Source organism: Amblyraja radiata, chromosome 6 (assembly GCF_010909765.2).
Source record: "Amblyraja radiata isolate CabotCenter1 chromosome 6, sAmbRad1.1.pri, whole genome shotgun sequence".
Classification (NCBI taxonomy): domain Eukaryota; kingdom Metazoa; phylum Chordata; class Chondrichthyes; order Rajiformes; family Rajidae; genus Amblyraja; species Amblyraja radiata.
In genome coordinates this window covers 62,039,962-62,057,149 of record NC_045961.1, presented here as the reverse complement: position 1 = coordinate 62,057,149, position 17,188 = coordinate 62,039,962, and the positions used below count along the sequence as shown (strand labels likewise).

The window sequence follows — 17,188 nt, the reverse complement described above, 5'->3', positions numbered from 1 at the left end:
GTGGTTGGCAAATACCCCCGATTTGGCAACGGTTGTATTAAAAGTTGGTAAAGTATGTTCGTTTGACCATCCTGCAGCTGCTAGGATGTGGTCCAAAGCAAACTTACATAATCCTATGAGCTGACGTGGTAGCAGCCCCGGTGGAGTGCATGTTAAAATATTACTATTGACTCCTGCATTCACCAAACTCCCGTTTTACCACCTGAAGATGGTAGAACTAACTTTTTATGAAATTTATATATATATATATATATTTCTTCCACAAAACATTGTTTCGTTTGGAGCCTTTAAGGCTCTAAGTGATCTAGACGTATTGTTGTGAATGTGTGACTACACATTCCCGAAGATCCATCGGGTACGCCATGAAACTGTATGTACCTCACACCTGGTTAGCTCTGGTTTATTAAATCAAATCATAATATATTATGTTATTAACATATGTAACCCTGTCCAGTCGTAATTTATGTCGTGACTGGACCCGTTGCACTGAGGCCAGTGCCATGTGGTTTATTACCTTTTGAGAGCTGGCTTGAGATAAGGATGTAGCTGGAGCCCCCTGCTGAAGTAATGTTAACATTACGTCATTTCCCATACTCCCATGTTACTGGGCCTGGGAGAACTTGTGTTAAGATATCCTATATAATTCTGGATATCAGAGGGTGAGGCCCGACAGAGTGGGTTCCACTTGCTGCAGCAAATATGATGATAAGCACGTATGCACCGTTTAATGGCACTGTAACTGAGTATTGTCAAAGACTCATAAGAAATGAACTCCAGGACATCAGTTATTCGTGCTGTATAGCATGTAACATGTGTATTCTGCTAAACCCATTTCCCATCTGCTGAAGTGGAGATGTCCTGCCTCTTTTTGGTGCTATCCTGCATTCTGCAGTGAGCACTCCACAGATTTGTCTGACAACCCGCGGCGCAGGAAATCGTCTCGGAGTCTTCAAGTCAATGACTTGATGTATCATGCAGACGCTGGTCTCCCGAGTCACAGGCTGTACCAGCAAGTTTATGCTTTGAATAACCATATAGGTTCTATATAATTCCCTATATTAGCGGGAGCCATGGCTGCATATGTCAGTCAGGCAGATTGAGGCCTGAAGCGGTGTCTTGATGAATAAATTGCAAACCCCACTGATGAGGCAGAATGGAGAAACACACATGCAATAATTCCTCCACCAAGTGGCGATAATGTATCTTTTGCCACTGTATGCCACATGTTTTGCACCTGGTAATTAAGCCTGTATGTAAATATATCGATATTCAATGTTCCATTGAGCCAAAATGACATTAAATACTTTGTAGTCCAACATCCATCCTGTGTTTCATAGATTTCGCATGAGATAGTAGTTTCAAAATGAGATTAGGTAAATATCACAAGATATTTAAACTTCAAAGCACCCATGTGACTAACATATGCCACCCCCATAGTGTATCAACTTGGAGTTGAGCATGCAGATTGTGCACATTCTTACAATAACCTTTAACGTACAGAATACACCGAGTTATAGGTAGTTGATACCAATTACTGAAAGTTGGTAACTTATGCAACCCGCATCCGCATCTGTAACTGGAGATGGCATACCATACTTCTCATCTTTGAGCACTAGTATTAATTTGTAATACTAAGTATACCCTGATCAAAAATACTGGAGCAATACTGAATACTGCCACCATCGTGATTTCAGTAGCTTCAGCTGAGAATAGCATAGGTTTATTTGTAATGACCTATATGGTACTAGAGAGGTTAATTCTTTGCATGCTTTAACTTCAGGTAATGCAAAGCCCAATTTGTACCGCAGATACACAGCTGCTAAATTGTCAACTACATCTTGATGAATAGAAAGCTGCTTAATAACCAACAAGGTTGTTACAGGCTTCTGTTAATTGCATCTCTTGCTCCAGAGCGGAATCCCTTGTTAGTTGATAGTTAAATGTTAATCCCAATAATCAGTAGTTCTGATTGGTATCAACTTAAATTTAACTGGATGGGTGGGACCCTGATTCTTCAAATATAGTTTGGGCCTATAACAGTTAATTTTTAGCAAAACCCAGCATTTAACATAATTCCAGATAAATTATAACTAATGGTCTTGAGCTCTGAGCAGCCCAAGCTCCGTTTGTAAATTTGGTAAATAAACCTGGGAACTGTAGTTAGCCTATTTTGCAATGCTTTAACTGTTATTATAACCCCATCCAGGTAAATTTCAAATATCTCTGGTGATTCCAGTGAATGGGAAACTGCATAGCATGCATCTTTGAGATTGATGCTTGCCATATAGCTCCTATAAAACAGTTGTTAGACCATAACAACATTTACTATTCTGAAAGTCTGTACTGCACATATGAGTTAAACCTGGATGAAGTGACATCCCCCATCTGTCACCTGTCCTGAAAGGCAATCATGCCCATAATACTGGGCCTGCCTCGAAGACAACTCCGGTCCGAATTCCAGGTTTGCTTGGAACCTATGTATGTTGTGCAGTAAATATAATCACATGTTATTATCTGTTTTTTAAAACCAGATCTGAAACTCATGTTGTTTTTCATTGTCATTTTGAACAAAAACACAAGAATAAAATTACCAACATGTAACTGGTCCACAATCCCTTGTTTCGGTAAACTCAGACCCACCTACCTCCATGGCTACCGGTGGTCGTGTGGGAAGCCCAAAGGCCCTTGATGCGGGTTCCTTTTCTCTCCTTGATTGGGGAGTAGGACTGGTAGGGAGTGTGGATTCCATGTTTCTCCTGACCCCTGCTTGGGTCTTGGTCTGAAACCTCATCATACTGAGCCTGCATTGTAAGTAAATTCTGGCCATAACTCTGAGTCTGCCTTGAAAGACGACTCTGATCATATTTCCGTGCCCAGCTTTCAAGCTACGACCGGCTTCAGTGAACCGTTTACCCCCTATGGAGGTGTGGGGTGTGTTGTCGCCTACTGATGAAGTTTTGCTTGTCGTTGGTACCTTGATTAGACCGACAGCTTTTGCTTCCTTCTTCTGGTCTTACCTGAAGAGCGGATTCGGCGGCTGGTTTCTCCAATGTCACCCTGATAGCGCTGTTCCCTTGCCGGCACTTGTAGCGTGAGAACTCTGGCCTCTTCCGGCTATTCTGCCAACGGCTGGAGACCAACTCTTCTGGCAGCAAACCCTTTGTTTGCGAGTGCTCTTGAGGCCATATGCATGTGCTTCAGTATGTTCATACTTTAAATTTGAGATCAGTTACCTACTGATCACTCGCACTCCCCTCCACAGAGAGTGAGATTTGTAGGTAGCCCTGAAAACAGGTGATGCCACAGGTCCCTGAGGATACCTGCGCTGACATGGCCCCTCCAGTGGACCTATGTCAGGTTCTTGCTTTGGGTCAGACTGAAACTGACTGTGGATGCTCTTCTCAGAGCAGGAGACATTTCTGCAGCCCTGAAACAGGTGCCGCTGCCTACGGGCTCTCCATAATACCCAGGCTGATAACACCTCTCCATCAGGTGCTCCATGTGGGTTTGAACATTTAAACACGTTATCCATGAAGGAGGTTATCCTCTCCATCCGGAATCCTCCTGGCCCGGCTTGTTTGCGGGCTTTCTCCTTGCGCTCCCTTCCTCAGAGCGAGAGATCAAATAGTGGCTAACCCTCCAATTGGGTTTGCCTAGGTACTCCTGGCCTGTTTTGTTTTAATGAATGGGCCTCTTCCCTACACTCCTCTCCACAGAGAGGTGATATAATTTAATGGTTCACCCACCAAACGGCCCGTTTGTTTAAATGTACGGGCCTCTTCCCTAGACTCCCCTCCGCAGAGCGGGAGATACAATTTTATGACCAACCTTTCAAATGGCTGTCTAGGTGCTGTCGGCATCAGTCCGACGCTGCTGGCTCCATTGCCAGCGATTTATGAGGCAAAATTTTCACCGGCACCCGCTACTCGCACTGCCGCGGTCTCTGTAGCTGGTCCTGCTCCATTTCCGGGTATCCCCGAGGTCATGACTGGGATTCCCTCTGTTTCGTGACTGAGGTTCCCGCGGTCCATAGAGGTTTACCCGCGGCCCGTCCGGACATCGCCCCTAATCGAGCAGGCAAACTCTGAAAATGAGTTTCCTGCAAAACAAAACCAATCCCAGAGGTAAGTTTAAAAACTTACCTTGTTGGTTTAAACTTACCGCTGGACAGCGCGAATGCTGCCGCCAGTCGGCTCGTTTATGCAAAGCGAGTCAACGTAATGACGCACCAAGTGGGATGACGGCCTTCTTCACGTAGTCACTCACGTGACTCCGAAGTAAAATTAAATAGTTTGTTGAGTTCAATAGATCCTTGACAATGGCGTACACTGTGATGTCTTGCTTGATTTCCGGATCATTAGCAGAGAGTTCAGATTCCAGGTTAAGCCTTGGCCATTCTCTGTCTGGCTTAAATTCTGGTCACTTGATCCATCTCTTATTACTTAAGAAACGCTGCTGTAAGTCCTCTAGAGGCTTCACCCGCAGGATTTTCCTTTGTGCCAACGTATCTTCAATGTGATATATTAGTAGCATCCCTTACAAAAGAGATTCTGTTTGCTACAAATGTTTGAAAGTGTTTGTTTTTGTTGTTGATGTACTTAAGCACTGTTGTGCTATCAGTCCAGAAGATGGATTTCTCCAGCTGAAGCTGTAATTCCTTTTGCAGCATTATGTCAACTCTGACAGCTAGAACTGCAGCTGTAAGCTCCATTCTGGGAATCATCATTTCCTTCAGTGGTGCCACTCTGGCTTTTCCCATTATGAATACAACATGTACTTCTTTGTTATCGTCTTCCAGTCTCAGATATGAAAGAGTACCGTAACCAATTGTGCTTGCGTCTGAAACGTGGTGCAGCTGTGCATATCAGATTTGACCAAAGTTAGCAGGCTTCATGTACCAGTCCACTTTGAATTCCGATATCTTGTTGCGATCTGCTAACCATTCTGTCCATCGCTGAGAAAAGGTTTGCGTTATGCTCTCATCCCATTCGAGTTTTTCTTTGCAGAGCTCCGGCATAATCAGCTTGACTGGCAGAGTAAATGGTGCTAGAAATCCCAAAGGGTCGTATATAGAGCCAAACACGGACAAGTTGCTCCATCGGATATATGGTCGTTCTTGTACCACAATTCTGAACTTGAACAGATCTGTTTCAACACACCAGTGCAATCCCAGTGCTTTTTCCATAGGCAGATTGTCTTTGTTCAAATCCAACTCATTGGTCTCCTTGGCTCTGCTTTCTTGTGAAATGGATGCCAATACAGCACGGCTGTTACTGATCCACTTTGACAGCATGAATCCTCCCTTTTGGCAGAGGGAAGTCAGGTGTGCTGCCATTTGAATTGCTTCCTGTTCCGAAGACATGGACTTTAAACAATCATCCACATAGAAGTTGTTCTTTACTGTGTTTGTCACATCTGCTGGGAAATAAGCTTTGTTGTCAAAAGCAGTCCTTCTTAATGCAAAGTTTGCACAACTTGGTGATGACACTGCTCCAAAGAGATGAACCTTCAACAAGAACTTGCTGCGCAGCACCTCAGGCCATCACAGGAATCACAAATAATCAATATGCTTTTCTGATACTTTGACTTGATGAAACATTGCTTTAATATCAGCCATCAAAGCAACCGGTTCTTATCTGAATCTGATGAGAACTCCAATGAGTGAGTTGGTAAGGTCTGGACCCTGCAGCAGTTGGCAGTTAAGTGATGTTCCTTTGAAGACTGCCCCACAGTCAAAGACCACCCTCAAGGTTCCTTTCCTTGAGTGATACACCCAATGGTGTGGGATATACCAGAGCTCTCCATCACTTAGATTCAGCTGGCCCACTGGTACCATTTCAGAATAACCATTGCCAATCATTCCTGTGAGGAAAGATGTATATTCATCACGAAATGTCTTATTCTTGTCAAACCTGCATTTCGGGCTCTGGATGTGCTACACTGCAATGCAACGGTTATTCAGCAAACTGACGCTTCTTGTTTGAAAGGTAAGTCTAGGCAATAGCGTCCATCTATCATCTTTGGTGAGTGATTCATAATATCCAATAACTTTACCTCTTCTATGGATATTTCTTCTGATTCCTTGCTGGTACTTTCATTGAAGTCATGATTGTATTGCATGACCAGTAGCTCCTCTAAGTTTACAGTAGATATTCAATTGATAGCAGCAGCAAGGTAGCCATTCCTATCCCTGCTTTTGTTGTCTCTATACAGGGGACCATAGATGACCCATCCAAGTAGGGTCTTCACGGCAAATGGTCCGTTCCCTTGGCTGTTGAACAACTCCCAAGGTTTCAATACCTTTGAAGCATTTGTTCCGATGAGTAGGTCGATGACAGATTCTATTTTAGGAATCTTGATATCCTTCAAATAAGCCCATTGTTTCATGTCTTCCTGCCTGGGAATGTTTCGATGAGAAACTGGCATGATCTTATGTGTAAACACATCAGATAGTTGTGGAAAATCGTCTTTGTCCAGACAAAATATTTCCAAATCTGAGATACGATGACTAGATATAGACTTCTCTTACAGGTTACATCACTGATGATGTGTTCAGGAACATCTATCGATGTATTTGTATCAATCACTGTGCTGGTGAAACCAGTGGCGACCAGGAATAGACTGGCTGCCAACCAAGAATAGGGTGGTGACGGCTGGAGAGACAGTGGACAGCTCGGAAAGATGGCAAAGATGGCGGGTCGGGTTGGCAGCCCAAACCGCATCCTCTGAGAGGAGGAGACCCAAATCACGCTACAGAAAATCACATGGAAAAATACCCCCAGGGGTGCCCGAGAGGGGGGGAGGATGAGCATCTCAATTTGACGGATCAAAGGTTAACGACTAATGGCAAAGGACAACCGACTATGAGTATCAAATGCAGATGTGGTAAGGTTAGCAAGAACAGCCGAGGCCTGAAGATTCACCAGACCTGGATGAAGTGTTTGGATGGACAGGGAGTGTCACAACGCACAGGTATTTTACCTGGTGAGACGCAGGAGGAGCCGGGCCCGGAATCAGCCCATAGAGCCCGAAGCCTCCAAGTGGCCCAACTAGTCCCTCGGAACAGTTCTCCGGAGAAGGTTTGAGTCAAATGGCCACAGGCCTGCAAGATGGCAGTCTGGCATCAGTTCGATGAGGACGTCGACAAGGTGCTAGAAGCAACTGCGAAGGGAGATGTGGACCGAAGGTTGAGGACGATGACGACAATCATCATCAGCCTAGCTGTGGAAAGGTTTGGAGCAGTGGAGAAGAAGCCGGCCAGAACACCTTTCACCATGAACCAACGAGCAACAAAGATCCACAAGATCCGGCAGGAGCTGAAGTCCCTCAAGAAGCAGTATAAAGAGGCCAGCGAAGAGCAATGTCCCCCCTTGGCTGAGCTGCAAACCATCCTGAGGAAGAAGCTGATGACCCTCCGTAGAGCTGAGTGGCACCGAAGACGCCGGAAGGAAAGAGCCAGGAAGTGAGCATCCTTCATAGCCAACCCCTCCAGCTTCACCAAGCAACTACTCGGGCAGAAGCGCAGTGGGAGTTTGGCTTGCTCTAAGGAGGAGATCGACCGGCACATCCAGACGACCTACAGTGACCCCGTCAGGCAGCAGGAGCTGGGCTAGTGCAACATCCTGATAAAACCACCTCCACCCATCAAGGAGTTTGATAGTAGAGAGCCACTCCTGAAAGAGGTCCAGGACGTTATGAAGAGAGCAAGAGCTGGCTCAGCCCCTGGCCTGAGCAGAGTCCCCTACAGGGTCTACAAGAACTGCCCCTTGTTATTGAAACGGCTGTGGAAGATCCTGAAAGTCATCTGGAGGAGAGGAAAAGTGGTACAGCAGTGGCGATTTGCTGAAGGAGTCTGGATCCCAAAGGAGGAAGATTCCAAGAAGATCGATCAGTTCTGAATCATCTCCTTGCTAAGCGTTGAAGGCAAGATTTTCTTCAGCATAGTGGCGAGGCGGATGACCAACTTCCTCTCCAGCAATGGCTACATCGGCAGCTCAGTGCAAAAGGGAGGCTTATCTGGAGTGCCGGGGTGTCTAGAGCACACTGGAGTGGTGACCCAACTCATCAGAGAAGCCAGGGAGAACAAGGGAGACCTGACAATGCTCTGGCTTGACCTGGCCAACGCCTACGGCTCCATCCCGCACAAGCTGATCCAGACAGTCATGGCCAAGCATCATGTGCCGGGCCAAGTGCCAGATCTCATCCTGGACTTTTACAACCAGTTCAGCATGAGAGTCTCATCAGGGTCAGTAACATCAGAGTGGCACAGACTGGAGGTTGGGATCATCACAGGCTGTACCATCTCTGTGATCCTTTTTGCCTTGGCGATGAACATGATCGTCAAGTCTGCTGAGCCAGAGTGCCGGGGCCCTCGGACCAAGTCAGGAATGCGCCAACCACCAATCAGAGCCTTCATGGACGACATGACTGTCACCACTGAGTCAGTGCCAGGAGGCAGGTGGATCCTGCAGAGGTTGGAGAAGCTGATTGGATGGGCAAGGATGAAGTTTAAGCCAGGAAAATCAAGGTCACTGGTGCTGAAGAAGGGCAAAGTCATGGACAGGTTCCGCTTCAACATCGAAGGGACACCAATCCCAACTGTCTCCGAAAGGCCAGTGAAGAGTCTTGGCAAGGTGTTTAACAGCAGCCTGAAGGATACAGCATCAATCCAGGCAACGTGTCAAGAGCAGGGGAGTTGGTTGAGAGCAGTGGACCGGTCGGGGCTTCCCGCCAAGTTCAAGGCATGGATTTACCAGCATGGTATCCTGCCAAGAATACTCTGGCCACTGCTTGTCTACGAAGTCCCAATATCCATCATAGAGAGATTGGAGAGGAAAGTCAGCAGCTTTCTCAGAAGGTGGCTGGGACTGCCCAGGAGCCTTAGCAGCATCGCCCTTTACGAAAATAACACCAAGCTTCAGCTGCCCCTGAAGTCCCTGGAGGAGGAGTTTAAGGTGACTCGGGCCAGAGAGGTGATGCTGTACAGGGACTCCAGCGACCCCAAGGTGGCTCAAGCAGGGGTGGAGGTGAAAACTGGGAGGAAGTGGAGAGCCGGCGAAGCCATGCTGCAAGCAGAGTCTCGGATACGCCACAGAGTCCTGGTGGGAGCAGTGACTCGGGGAAGAGCTGGCCTGGGAATCTTCCCATCTCCCCAGTTTGACAAGGCCAAGGGGAAGGAGAGGCGCAGGCTGGTCCAGGAGGAAGTGAGGGCAGTGGTGGAGGAGGAGAGATGTACCAGAGCAGTTGGATTGAGGCAGCAGGGAGCCTGGACAAGGTGGGAGCAGGCATGGACCGAAAAGTCACATGGACTGAGCTCTGGCAGGCTGAACCACAGCGCATCAAGTTCCTGGTCCAGGCAGTGTATGATGTCCTGCCCAGCCCATCGAACCTCTTCATCTGGGGCAAAGCGGAATCTCCAGATTGCCCGCAAAGGCTCTTGGGCAGGGCTGGTACACATGGCGTCATGACCAGGTTCTTAAGCCCATTGCAGAAGCCATCAGCATGGGAATCAGCAGCTGCAGACAAGAACGCCACACCACCCAGATGATCACCTTCGTGAAGGCCGGAGTGCAGCTGCCAAGAACCACAGCAGCCAGGAATCAGTCAGGAGTCCTGGCGACTGCACAGGACTGGCAGCTTTCCGTAGACCTGGTGAAACAGCTGAAGTTCCCACAGCACATTGCCACGACCACCCTGAGGCCTGATAACCTCCTGGTCTCAGAGGCGACCAAAAACATCGTCTTGTTGGAACTGACAGTGCCGTGGGAGGACCGTTCAGAGGAGGCCCACGAGAGGAAGATGGCCAAGTATGAAGAGCTGGTCATAGACTGTCGCAAGTAGGGCTGGAAGGCATGGTGTATGCCCATCGAGGTTGGCTGCAGAGGTTTTGCAGGGCAATCGCTCTACAAAGCCTTGATTGCACTGGGCATAAACAGAGTTGCGAGGAGAAAGGACATCAAGAACACCACAGAGGCAGCGGAGAAGGCCTCGAGATGGCTCTGAATCAGGAGAGGAGGTCCATGGGGAGGAGCGAATGCCACCTGAGCACAAGTCGTGGTCTGATCAACCACGGCTGGGTCGCCTGGGTGAGGGTGTCTGATGTTGAAAGACCCGAAACACCCAATGACCCCAGGTTACATCACTGATGATGTGTTCAGGAGCATCTATCGATGTATTTGTATCAATCTCTTCATTTGTGGTACGCAAGAGAATCTTATTCTTTTGTCCTGTAATGTTCAGCCTTTCAATCAAGCTTTCTGTGTAAAAGGTAGCCGAACTTCCATGTTCCAAAAATCCATATGTTTGCAATACTGTGTCACCCGTGCGACTCTTTACCTGTACTGGTAAGATGGAGAAAATACAGGTTTCTTCACCGGACCCAAAATGCGCACTTATCTGAGGCGAGGTAACAGCATCACTCACAGTTGGCTTCTCCTTCTGTTCTGTATGCTTCGGCTTCTTCTCTGTATTCTTCTGTTCAGTATAAAGTAATTCAGGATGATCTTGTTTTGCACACATCACAAGTAATACGACTCTTGCAGTCTTTGACCATGTGTCCTTTCTGCAAACATCCAAAGCAGACTCCCTTCTCCTTTAAGATGTCCATCTTTTCTTTATGCCCCTTCTGCTTGATCAGTCGACATCACCTTATTGTGTGACCAATTTTATTACAGAATAGACAAGAACTTTGAATGTTAATGGCAGACTCTTCATTCCACCTGTTGTCAAGCTTTCTTGCATTGCTGTTCCTATAGGTATTGCAGCTATTGCAAAACTGCTTTCTTTTGTTCCTGATCTTCCTTTTGTTTTAGCAAAAGCAGAACCTTTGATGGTACCTGAAGAATTCCATGAAGTGGATCTGACATTATCTTTACTTGCCTCTCCATGAAATCCACCAGGTCAGGAAACTTGGCCCCACGTCTATCCCTTTCTTGTATCTGACCTGCCCTATCCCTAAGCACGTTATCCCTAAGCCTGTTAAGGCAATTTTAGGATAGTCTTCATATTAGTAGCAACGTTAATTTTCTCCATATAGGTGAGATGTTCCATTGCATTGCAACAACCTCTAAGAAACAGAGAAACCGCATGCAATGCCATCACATCCTCTGCCTTAATATCTGACTAAGCAAAGGCCTTATTCATATATGCACTGGCAATCTTATGTTCTTTAAGCAAATTTGTTGCCCTTTAAATGCCTTCGGCTGCATGCAAATGTCGGCAACTCTGGACTAGGTCCCTTGGACGTCCTCCTGTGTATTGCTCTAGAAAATGCAAGCAATCACTCTCATCAGTAGTTTTTCTTTCCACTCCTTTCTCAAATACCGAAATGAAAACTTCATACTGCAAAGGATCACCATCAAAACAGGAATTTCTCTTGGAGGTAAGGTAGAAGACAGATTGTGTTGAGTTAGAAGAGTAGCAATCTCATTATGCTTCCTCAATATTTCCCAGACATCAGGTTGGTTTCCATCATTCCGAGCAGGGGGATAGTGCTAACAGGCCCCTGCAAATCCTTACTCCGATGAGTCTGTACATTTGGCCTCTGATAAGAGTGCCTAGTCCTATCAGTCTTAACATGAACCCAAACAGGTGGTTCATAAGTTCCTTGCTTCGGTCTAACAACCTGTTGCTCTTGATCAGACCAATACTCATTTGACTGTGGATTTAATTTAAATGATGTTTTCCTTTGAGCTCTTAAATAAGAGCTCCTCCCATGAGATACTTTAGAGCTGATTCTTGAACCCTTAACATCAAGTACATTAAACCTTTCTTCGGTTGTCGCCAGCTCCGTCTCTAGTTCCAATTTTTCCATCTCTCTTTTGAAATGTTCTTCTTGTGCCTCATGCTCAAGCTTGGCTTTGAGTTTGTTGATTCTTGCATTGGCTACTGCCATCTCCGTCTCTATTTTCCATTGCTCCATCTCTGCCTCAAGGTTGTGCCTTTTGGCCATGGTGGCAGCCTGTCCCAGGAGAGCAGCCCTATTTGCTTGAATTTCACTACGAGCTGAGACCCTTGAAGATGCACATGATGCTGAACCAAATTTGTAACTTGCTCTTCGTATTGAGACATTTGAAATGCTGTCTTCAGGTTTAATATCATCTGAGGTACAACATTTTGTTGTATAGCTCTTCCAACTGTAGAGAGTGTAGTTTGTTGTCCAGTGTGAGATAACCACTCATCTACATCATCTATGAAACCATCAAAAGATTCCATTCTTTCTTGAAAGCACTGACTGCCTTCCAATCTCCTCTTCAGGCAGTGGCAATTTTACCAATGATTCATGGTTTTCATTGACTTCACTGCAGAGCTTGATAAATTGAACCAGGTTAAATCATACTTCCTTCGCATTTTCATCTGACTCCATGAGCCCCTTCAGCTTCTCAATTAACTTGTTAGCTCGTTTACATAACTTGTTTCTTGACCTGGCTTTTTTCCAAACGCAATGCTTGGCTTTTGTCGGTGCATTTAATGGTTCTTTTTTCACATTTTCCAGAATCCTGCTCCTCTTCACCCTCATGTGGCTGAGCTTCAGACATACTGGTGGCTGTTCCTTTAAGAAGTGTCTGACGTAATGACGTGTTTAGGTAAAACATGTTGATGTATGCTTCCAGACTGAACAATCTGTAGCTGTTCTTCAAAACAATCCTCAGGAATTCAAAACATCATTAAATTTTGAGATTCACAAGGTCTTCTTCGAGTTTCTAGGGTAACCAATCGTACTTCTGTACACCTTATCAAGGTGAAATTCAAAACATCAGCTTAATTTTGAGATTTACAAGGTCTTCTTCGAAACAGTATTATAGCTTATCTCAAAGCTTTCCATAAACAGCTTTTGTCTGCTGTTTTCAATACTGCCTCTGCAGCTTTTAACTTTAAAGCTTCTAAGCCTTTCCAAATATGACTTAATATAGCTGTTCTTACTCACAAACTCCTGCGATGGGTTTCAAAGTTTTTAATCTTCGTTCTTCAGATAGCACAGGTTTCGAACGTGTCGGGTTTTGACTTCAGTTCCAGGATTTCAACTTATCCCACATAAAGATACAGCTTACTTCCACTCGTAGAGGCCAGTTTTTACTTTAATATAATGGCAATTTCAAACATTTCCATTGTCATTACTACGCTGGCAAGGAGAAAAAACAAATCTTCCAGTCGTTATTTCCAGTTTAATTGATTCTTTAATTGAAGTTGTGGTAAATACAAATAAGTGTCTAATACAAATTGTAGCTTTCCATTTTTACTATCTGAACTGTTCATTCTTACTATCAGAACTGTTCATTCTTACTATCCGAACTGGTAAAAACTGTTTCTTCTCTCCGGTGCCAGGTTTCATCTGACCTGACCACCCCTGTCGTATCGCTTAGTTCAATGTAAGTTACGCCCATCTACATAAATCCACGCTCATTTACATAAATCCACGCCCATCTATGTATCAAATTCTTACCCCCAAGCGTTCAAAATGATACAACTAGAAATATCTAGACAAAATACTATAATATACTAATAGTAACTAACTTAAGCATAAATGGCTCCTACAGCTTGTCTGAGTTATAATTCATTGAAGTAACTTACAAGGAGAGTTATAATTATCTTTAACCTCTACTAGATAGGTGAAGAGCTCAAATTGTAACTGATAATTTCAGATACACTATCTCATTACTAGTGCAGACACAGATGCAATGGGTGGGATGAGTGGCCAAAGCACCCAACAAACTGAAATGTCCACTTTTATTCCAATGGATGACTGCTCTCATTTTACTGCTGGGATATACCTCTTTCTGCAGTAATGTAAGCTTCTCAGGTACTCGAATTTCATTGATTAGTTCAACGACTAGTTCAACGATGCAAGGGAGATGAATGCCTGGAGATTGTGGGTGATGTGAGCAACAGGTCTGCAGAAAGCCATACCTAGGTTTAGAGAATCCTTGGCAGATGTTTACTTGGCATATCAAGGACAGACAGGGGAATGTTTTCAATATATCAATGTTAAAAAAGGATGGCTTAAGGAGGTCAACAGCAGCTTCATTCCTTCATAACATTTAAAACAATAGCTGTTATCTTTATTGCCACATCTGAGTTACAGGGCACACTCAAAACTATAGGCTGTCTTAAAAATAAATACAGACTTGAAAAAGTATTAATATTTCAAGGATTTCAAGGATCTTTTCCTCTGATATACCATGCCTAACAGCTTTGCAAAAAACAGTGCTTGGCGTATCTGAACATCATGAGGTTGGCATCTGTAAATTTTCCATTTTGTCCCACAACACTCTCACTCAGAAAGGATGAATACTTTATTATTAGAATGTTATTTCTAAATATAATTTTCACTTCCAATTTGCTGGCATTTCTTCAACGATACATTTTAAAATTTGGTATCAAATTTAACCCCACTTTGGTATAACAAACAGGAAGGCAGATTACTATCTAAATGGCGTCAAGTTGGGAAAAGGGGAAGTACGACGGAATCTGGGGTTCCTGGTTCATCAGTCTATAAAAGTAAGCATGTAGGTACAGCAGGCAGTGAAGAAAGTGAATGGCATGTTGGCCTTTATAACAAGAGGAGTCGAGTTTAGGAGCAAAGAGTTCCTTCTGCAGTTGTAAAGGGCCCTAGTGAGACAACACCTGGAGTATTGTGTGCAGTTTTGGTCCCCTAATTTGAGAAAGGATATTCTTGCTATTGAGGGAGAGTGGCGTAGGCTTACAAGGTTAATTCCCGGGATGGCGGGACTGTCATATCCTGAGAGAATGGAGCGGCTGGGCTTGTACACTCTGGAGTTTAGAAGGGTGAGAGGGGATCTTATTGAAACATATCAGATTGTTAAATGTTTGGACATGCTAGAGGCAGGAAACATGTTCCCGATGTTGGGGGAGTCCAGAACCAGGGGCCACAGTTTAAGAATAAGGGGTAAGCCATTTAAAATGAAGACAAGGAAACACTTTTCCTCACGGAGTTGTGAGTCTGTAGGATCCTCTGCCTCAGAGGGCGGTGGAGGCTGGTTCTCTGGATACTTTCAAGGGAGAGGGCTCTTAAAGATAGCAGAGTCAGGGGATATGCGGAGAAGGCAGGAACAAGGGTACAGATTGGGGATGATCAGCCATGATCACATTGAATGGCGGTGCTGGCTCGAAGGGCCGAATAGGCTACTCCTGCACCTATTGTCTATTGTCTATTGTCTCTTGCTTCAACTTCCCAGACTCATAGAAACATAGAAAATAGGTGCAGGAGTAGGCCATCCGGCCCTTCGAGCCAGCATCGCCGTTCAATATGATCATGGCTGATCATCCAAAATCAGTACCCCATTCCTGCTTTTTCCTCATATCCATTGATGTTGTTTGCCCTAAAGAGCTAAATGGTAATCCACATATCACTGTACATGTGACAATAAAAAACCTTTGAAACATTTGAAACTTTTAACTCTCCCCTGAAAACCTCTGGTGAATTGGCCTCTACTGCCTTCTGTGGTAGAGAATTCCACAGATTCACGACTCATGTGATGGCTTAAAATATTTCAAAGGGGTACAACAGATGGCAAACAGAAAAAACAAACTCTATAATTATTAAACACATGTGGGTCAGATTTTGCTCCCAAAAGCCCATTGCCTATGGTCAACACCTGCAGTTATCTTATTCCAAAATGTATTTTGTTCAGATGTGAATACCATGTCACATTGGACACAATCATACTAGACAGCAGCAACAAAGCAACTGGGCTTGGAATGATCCTTCAGCATAGACTTTGCAACTTTTCCTCCAGCTCCACCTCCAGTGTCGCTTTGTTGGTTGTTAAAGTTTTAAGCGTTTTTAACTTTTTCTGCATGTTTCTGACAATTATTTGTAATGAGAATTTGTTTTCTGTGCTTTTTCACACAAGCCAACAATATCCATTGAAACTAATTAGACTAGGTATTAGACTGGCAGGGTATCGGATACACAACCAGATTTCTTCTGGGAAACTGACCTCCATCACTTGGCACCACAAGGCAGTTGTTTCTTCCATATTTGTCTTGCTATGAATGTTGCTGGCTTACTGAAACTTTTGTTAGTAACCAACTGTACATTTGGGTTGGAACTGTTGGAACTGCCACCAAAACCTGTGGCTAGGTGCATTTAACTTCCTTGAAGACCAGGAGGTGAGGAAAAGGAATTGCAATATTTTCCATACACAAGGCAGAGCATGTGTAGAATGGAAGGTACACAAAAATGCTGGAGAAACTTAGCGGGTGCAGCAGCATCTATGGAGCGAAGGAAATAGGTGACGTTTCGGGCCAAAACCCTTCTTCAGACTGATGGGGGGTGGGGGGGAGAAGGAAGGAAAAAGGAAGGAGGAGGAGCCCGGGGCGGGGGGGATGGGAGGAGACAGCTCGAGGGTTAAGGAAGGGGAGGAGACAGCAAGGGCTAGCAAAATTGGGAGAATTCAATGTTCATGCCAACCGGACGCAAGCAACCCAGGCGGAATATGAGGTGCTGTTCCTCCAATTTCCGATGTTGCTCACTCTGGCAATGGAGGAGACCCAGGACAGAGAGGTCGGATTAGGAATTGGAGGGGGAGTTGAAGTGCTGAGCCACCGGGAGTTCAGGTAGGTTATTGCAGACTGAGCGGAGGTGTTCGGCGAAACGATTGCCCAAACGATCAGTGTAGAATGGACATTGCTCAACTCTCATCTAAATTAATTCTTGGTTTTCATTTTACTTAACCTTTCCCATACGTGCTTATAAAATGGAGGCACATAGTTATATTAAGTGGGTAACAGTAACCATATAAGCATTTGTATCAACCGGTGGGACGGCCCCTGGCGTCCGTGGACTCCCGCTTCGCACGGATCTTGGCCGCGTTCCCAGACATTCTGACCCCACAGATTCGATCATCGACCCCCAGCCACGGAGTGGTGCATTTTATCCAGACTACCGGCCCACCACTCCATGCACGAGCACGCCGACTGCCGCCGGATAAACTGCATCTGGCACGGCGGGAATTCCACACAATGGAGACCTTGGGGATCGTCCGCCCTTCGAGCAGCCCTTGGGCGTCCCCACTCCACATGGTCCCTATGTCGAGTGGGGGCTGGCGACCTTGCGGGGATTACCGATGGCTGAACGCCGCAACAACAGCGGATCGATACCCTGTACCCCACATCCAGGATTTCACCGCCCATTTGGCTGGGGCCACAATTTTTTCAAAAGTGGATC

The 17,188-nt window shown here is 45.3% G+C and overlaps 1 pseudogene; it reads left to right on the top strand.

Moving 5' to 3' along the window:
- Nucleotides 1–7,074: 7,074 nt before the first annotated feature.
- LOC116974005 lies at nt 7,075–10,099 on the top strand (annotated as a pseudogene).
- The last annotated feature ends 7,089 nt before the right edge of the window (nt 10,100–17,188 follow it).